Raw genomic sequence first — 7261 nt, forward strand, 5'->3', positions numbered from 1 at the left:
GAGAGAGGGAGACAATGCAGAGATCCTGGTGTGTCAGCAAGCCAGGTACAAACATGAACTTAGAGTTAAAATTCATAGCTTGTTACTGATTCCATTCCTTTGCATTTATAGCCTGGGAGCAATCTTAAACACCCTGCTTTATCTTATCTAAGGCTGACGATAAGGAAATTGGAGAGGAGGGCAGCAAATCTAAGATCACATAACCCAGCAGATGACAGAGAAGGAACCAGAATCCAGTTCTACTGACTTTGGGTCTTTCCATGAGACCATATTTCAAACACATGTAAAGCCAGATTCAGCCAGGAGTTGTTGCTAATCCCAAATGGAATGAGAGAATTCGCATTTAGTGCCCTGTGATGACACAGTGCAATTTAGCAGGGAAAATATCTAAGGTGATACCATTGTAAGCACACAAGTTCAGGGTCTCTACTACATGCTTTCATATCAACTTATATTATGAAAGAGCTTATGTAATGATTGGGGAATTTTAGAAATTTGATGTAGATCATTAAAATAGAAAACAGAAAATAGACCCAGCTGTGATGGATTAGAAAATATATACATATATATATACATCTAGCAACAGCAAAAAAGAAACCCTCTAAAAATTCCAGCCAAGATTATATCTGTATAACTATGATGGTTTATAAAACAATTAATGGAATTTGGTTAGTGACTCTTTTCAGGAAGATTATATATATATATGTATATATATATTTAGGTATCTATATATCTGTAGATAGATAGTTTTTTGCTGTTGCTGCATATACATGTGTGTCTGTGTATATATATATATATATTTTTTTTTTCCCCCTAATCCATCACAGCTGGGTCTGTTTGCTGTTTTCTATTTTAATGGTCTACATCAAATTTCTAAAACTCCCGGTCATTATATAAGCTCTTTTATATATAGATGCACACACACACACACACACACACACATATGCATATGATGTTTTGCATCAGTAGCCTGGGAGGTTTGGAGCATTAACTTCTTACTTACAAAAAAGCTTTTTTGTATAGAAGTTCTTGATTATCTTTATCTTCTTGAAGATGTCACCTTTCTAACCATCAGCTCAAGGAATCTCAAGGAACTAAAACTGAAAGTTAACAACAGATGTAGTGATTTGAAAGCCAGGGGACAGTTTTTGAAGCCAAAGTCTTTGGGGGAAAAAAATGCTTGCAAAAAAAAAATAAAGATCTTAAAGAGACAACATATAGGGACAGGCTGGGATAAAATGCCCCGTCCCTTTTCCCCTTTGCAACAGGGCCTAGGAGCGGCCTTGAGTGTACAGTTAGGCGATGGAATTATGGCCTCCACAAGTGGAAAAGGGAGCAGATCTGCTCCTGGCTCTGACTCCAGCCAGAGACTGTACGTTTTTGCATACAGCTCTCTAACTGGCCCATTGCTAACAGGCAGTTTTTGAGGGTGATATTTTGACCTTCTCCCTAAAGGATTTCACTGTCATAGACTTTAAGGCTGCAATTAAAATATGGGCAGCTTCAAGCCATATACGTTCCGTCTGATTAGCGGCATCCTCCCAGTATCCGCTTTCACTCTGGTTTCTCCTTCTTCTAAAGGGGAGCATTAGAACTGTCCAGGAGCCTTCCCTTGTGTGCCACCTGGGGCTCGCTACTTTAGGGAAGCTGGGGCCATTTGTGATGTCACGTGCTGGCCAGAGTAATTTATGACAAATCTTCACAAATCAATAAAAATATGGGAAGTATATCATTTTTAAAGGGGGGGAAAGAGAAACACATGAGACATGCCCATTAAGGGCATAGCCATTCTAATACCTGCATGTCTGCTTGGGTCTGCAATTAAAAACATTCTGATAATAAATCTCCTTGTAGTCTCTTTTAATGCTTTTAACTTTCCTGAAGGTTCAAATTGGTATCCCAAAAATGTGCCAGGACTTTCACAAGGTATTTTATAGACTCATAAATAAATATGGCAATTAATCTCTGCTATATTTCTTTCATATTTGATGACAATTTATTATGGCATTCACCCATTCGGTGCACAAAAACTCTAATGCACTTAAAATCGGATTTCAAACCAAACATTTTATGGGAAAATATAGTATTGATCATCCATTTAAAGATATCATGAAGATGATTCATAATCTGCTGTAAAAAAAAGATCTCATGAGAATCCTACAAATGAGTGGGGTGGTGGAATCGCCTATTCATAAAACTGGAGCTGTTGGAGCTGTTCCTCTTGTTTTCTTCATCTATCTTTGAGCTTTCCAGCACTGATTACTTTCATAAGTTGCTGTGTTATAAGATTTTTCTTATAAAAAAAAAGATTTTTCTTTTTCACGACATTTTTCATAGTGACAGAGGTTGTGGAATTTCACAGTGAGGATTTTCTTGTGCAATTTTCTGTCAAAATTCCACCTGTGGGAAGCGTTTCAGGGGCCATGGAAGCTGTGTCTGTTACTTTGGAGCCCCTGATAGTCTGCAGTCCTAGCGTACTGTGCGTGCTTAAATATCTGTTGCCTACATGCAGTACTAGAGCTAGTGGAATACCAGACAATCTCAGGGCTCTGGCCCTTCTTTTCAAGTAGCATGTAGCCTGCCTGGGAAGAAGGCTCCTATCATTCATTCAGTGGACATTTACTGAGTGTCTCCTGAATTCTGGGCGTGGGTCTAGGAGGTAAGGAATCATTCAATACTGAACAAAGCAGGTTCCTGTCCTCATGGGGGCTCCATTCTAATGAGTTCAGTATTCTCGCATCATCCTGAAATCACGTATCTAGCACCACAATAATTTGGGAAAGTGGCTTACTGTTTATTGAATGTATTAAATGCTCACAAGATTCCAGGCATGAGGTTAAGCACTTTTTTTTTTTAAGGGTTGCACCCACAGCGTATGGAGGTTCCCACGCTAGGTGTTGAATTAGAACTACAGCTGCTGACCTACACCACAGCCACAGCAATGCTAGGTCTGAGCTGCATCTGCGACCTACACCACAGCTCACGGCAACGCTGGATCCTTAACCCGCTGAACGAGGCCAGAGATCGAACCTGCAACCTCATGGTTACTAGTCAGATCCATTTCCGCTGTGCTACGACGGGAACTCCGAGGTTAAACACTTTTCATGTTTCCCTTCTTTCATTCCTTCACCAAGCATTCGTTGAGCACGTGCTATTTCAGAGGAGTGACTTGGGGGCTGTGGATTTAGTGGTCAGTGAGACAATTAAAATCTCTGTCCCTTTGGAGTTTACAGTTTAGCTGTGGTGCTTACCTGAAATTAGATAGCACTTGTTTTGTTTCACAGAAGTTGGAGCCTAAGAGAGCTTCACTTGCCCAGTGTCCTGGAGCTAGTGTTGAAAATCTGGGGCTTGCGCTCAAGCTGCTGCTGGCTTTAAAGTCTGGGGAAAATAACATATTTCTGATTAAATGTTTCATGGTTGAGATAATGCCGTTTTAAGAAAGAAGCACCTCGGGAGTTCCCATAGTGGCTCAGTGGTAATGAACCCAACTAGTATTCATGAGCAAGTGAGTTCAATCCCTGGCCTCTCTCAGTGTGTTAAGGATCTGGCGTTGTTGTGAGCTATGGTGTAGGTCGGCAGCTGCAGCTCCGATTTGACCCCTAACCTGGGAACTTCCATTTGCTGCAGGTATAGCCTTAAAAAGAGAAAACAAACAAACAAACAAAAACCCAAACCAAAAAACTAATCTCGGAGTTTCTGCTGTGGTGCTACGAGATTGGCAGTATCTCTGCAGCACCAGGATGCAGGTTCAATCCCTGGACTGGTACAGTGGGTTAAAGGGTCCGGGGTTGCTGTGGGATGATGCAGAGGTGTAGGTCTCAACTGTAGCTCAGGTTTGATCCCTGGCCTGGGAACTCCATATGCCGAAGGGCGGCAAAAAAAGAAAAACAAAAAAACAAAAAAACCCGACCACCTCACTTAATACAGTTGATCCGAGCTGCTGTGTTTCTTATAGCAATGTGGTTGGCTTTCCTTACCTTTTTAAGTCTATGCGATATCAGATATCTGCAAAGGCATGAAAGAAAATGAAGCAACTAAATAGACGTTTTGGTCCTGTTGACACCGATGCCTTGGATTCCCGGGTGACATTTTTCATATTTGCCTTAAACTGATGTTTAGGGCCATATATAATGCTCAAATGACTAGGAAAACACATCTCTTAAATATCGGCTGATGGGAATGGGAGAAGAAGCATTGCTGAGCTGGACTTTTAGGGCACCCACGATTCAGCTGCTTCAAATCTACCCACCCAGGAACCGCTGCGTCTCTGAAGTGCTGCTTGATCCTCTATGGGTTCCAGCACCTTTTGCAAGAAAGCATGACATCTGACCTTGGGGTTCCGTACAGGCTTTGGGAGGTAGCCCTGCAGCTTTTCCCATCTCTGGGAAGACACCCCCTTGCTCTTTCATTTTGGTCTTGCTATCAGATTTCCTCTGGCATTTTAAAGCCACACATCCCTCTGCTTTCTGGTTGTTGAGGTTTACTTGACCTAAAATCTCAAAAGAGAAAGTTTGCAGTGTTCACAGCAATCCCACAGGCAAGATGCCGAGTATGAGGCCTTTAATCAACAGTAATAAATCTACCAACAGGACCTTGGGTCTCCTCGCCTGCATTTCTGAAACCCTCTGCTCCAGAGCTGGCGTCTTTCAGAGGGGGTGGTGCCCATGTTTGCTCCAGGCACGCGATGCTTTGAGTCTGCGGAGATGGGGAGGTTGGGCAGAGTGTCGATCTGGTAGCTGGGGGAAAATGGACTTGATGGAGACAGCATGAAATACACAAGCGGGATTAGACTGTCAGTATAGACCGGAGAACATAAACCATTTCCTATGTCACTCTCCAGCTCCAGGGCAGGGGCAGAGCAGAGGGGAAACCTGCAACAATAATTATGAAATATAAATTTGTACATATATAAAGGGGAAGATATTAACCACTGAAACTCCTTTTACATTATAAACACCACAGGGATATGGAAAAGCAGTATGGGGATTAAGGGCATCTTTTTGCCTGGGGACTAATTTATTACTCTAGATGACACAGTTAGTGGAGAAAGGGAAAATTGATACTTGGTTGTTTCTCTGCAAAAGTTAAATGTGAGTAATGGGAGGGTCCTGCCCCGGCTGTAAACATTTGATGATGGAGAAAAAGGTGGCCAAGAGCTTAAGGGAGCAAAGCACTGATTTGAGAGACAATGCTGGGATCAAGCTCTGGCCCTGCCACCCATTGCCTGGGAAACTTTGGACCAGTCTCTTTCCCTCTGGAAGCGTCAGTTTACTCATCTGCAAAATGGAGAGCCTGAAGGCTATGTTCAACAAAGCTCTCTTAGGCTCCCATCTTTCTGGGAGTCAGGTCACACTTCTTTTTCTAGGACTTATAAGACTCTTCTGCCACTAAGAAGCACAGACCCTCTGGAAAATTCTTTTTTTAATCACGGACGGTGCATCCTGACCCGTTGAGACTCTGCGCAGGCCTCAAGTGTGGCCTGGATATCTGTATTCAAAAAAATATAAAGTTAAAGTAGAATATCCACACGGTGAGTGGGAAAAAAAGCCAAACCACCTGTGGGAGATATCATTGACTGTCTCGATCACACCCACTCCCTGCTCCTTCCTGGCGAAGCACTCCTGATGTTACCGGAGGTGGCCATCTGCAGTTGTAACCGCTGGCTCCTGGCTGTCTAGCATCTTTTGATGGGGCAGAGGAGCATGCCCTGGGAACCAATTCTAGCCAATAAGAAGTAGAGAAAGTCTGCGTGGGGGACTCTGGGAAAGCACTTGTCTTTGTGATAAAAGAGGACAGAAGCAGTGCAGTTTCAAGACATAACCAGCCCTCTCTTTTGAGTCTCGAACATGAGCGTGATGAGTGAGGCAACGGCATTCATTCATTCATTTGTTCCACAATTGTTTATGGAGCACTTACTCTGTACCAGGTAGAAGTGTACCGGTTCTAAGGTGCTGGGGTACAGTTGTGGACAAAACATATTCCCTGTCCTCGTAGAGCTGCCATTCTGGAGCAAGAGACGGACAATACACAAGGTACACAGGTAAAACTTAGAGCTGCTAGATAATGACAGATGCTATGGGAAAAAAATAAAGCAAGAAAGGAAAGTTAACATGAGTATAAGTCCAACATAATTGCACAAAAGTAGCCTTGTTATCAGGGAGACCATGAAACACTACCTCTGGACTTCCAGTTATGTCAGACAAATAAACTGGTTTTGTTTAAGTCTCTGTTAATTGGGTTTTCTATTACTTACAGCTGAATGAATTCCTGAGACAGTGTAGTGGGGGTACAGAGAGACAAGTAAGTCATCTGATTATTTCATAGCTGCTCTCCAGAGGCACGGACTCCTAACAGTTTCTTGGCTTCCTTCCAGAAATTTTCTATGTTAATACAAGCCATATAAGTATAAGCTATATATACAATCTCCCTCCCTCCCGCCTTCTCTCTCTCTTTTACACACACACACACACACACACACACACACAATTAGTGACAGTATAGCATGAGGGCTGAAGGTCTGGATATAGGCAACCTATATAGTAAAGGGCAGGAATGTGGAAAGTCTATATAGTATTGCCTAATATACAAGCTGCTTATCTAGTAGCGCCAACACTTTCTAGCCATAATTATCTCAAATAAATTTCTTTTTTATTAAATTTTTTTTTTCTTTTTAGGGCCACACCTACAGCATATGGAAGTTCCCAGGCTAGAGGTCGAATTGGAGCTGCAGCTGCTGGCCTATACCACAGTAACACCAGATCCAAGCCGAATCTACAACCTATACCACAGCTTGTGGCAACACTGGATCCTTAACCCACTGAGTGAGGCCAGGGATCGAACCTGCATCCTCATGGGTACTTAGTTGGGTTCTTAACCTGCTGAGCCACAATGCGAACTCCCTTGAATAAGGTTCTTAATTTCTGTTTTTCATTTTCCCCATCCGGGAAATGAGGCTATCAGGCTTACCACCCAGTTTCTTCTGATAATTTAATGCATTATTATGTCAAACACACAGAACTGGCCCTGTTCCACTGCGACCACTGAGAAATGTTTGCTACTTTCCAGGCAATGAGTATCATTCTGGTCACTTAGCCATCTGCTTGTACATCTTTCCAGCATGCACATCCATCGCCCTCCTTTTCACACCCGTGTAGTATTCCTCAGTATGGAGATCAGTAGTTTTCTCTTAATGTCCATGGGACATGTGAAGGAGCCCTCTTAACGGAGGACCAGATTCTGAAAGGATCTGTGTCAGAAGCTG

The sequence above is a fragment of the Phacochoerus africanus genome, chromosome 8 (assembly GCF_016906955.1).
Source record: "Phacochoerus africanus isolate WHEZ1 chromosome 8, ROS_Pafr_v1, whole genome shotgun sequence".
NCBI classification, from domain to species: domain Eukaryota; kingdom Metazoa; phylum Chordata; class Mammalia; order Artiodactyla; family Suidae; genus Phacochoerus; species Phacochoerus africanus.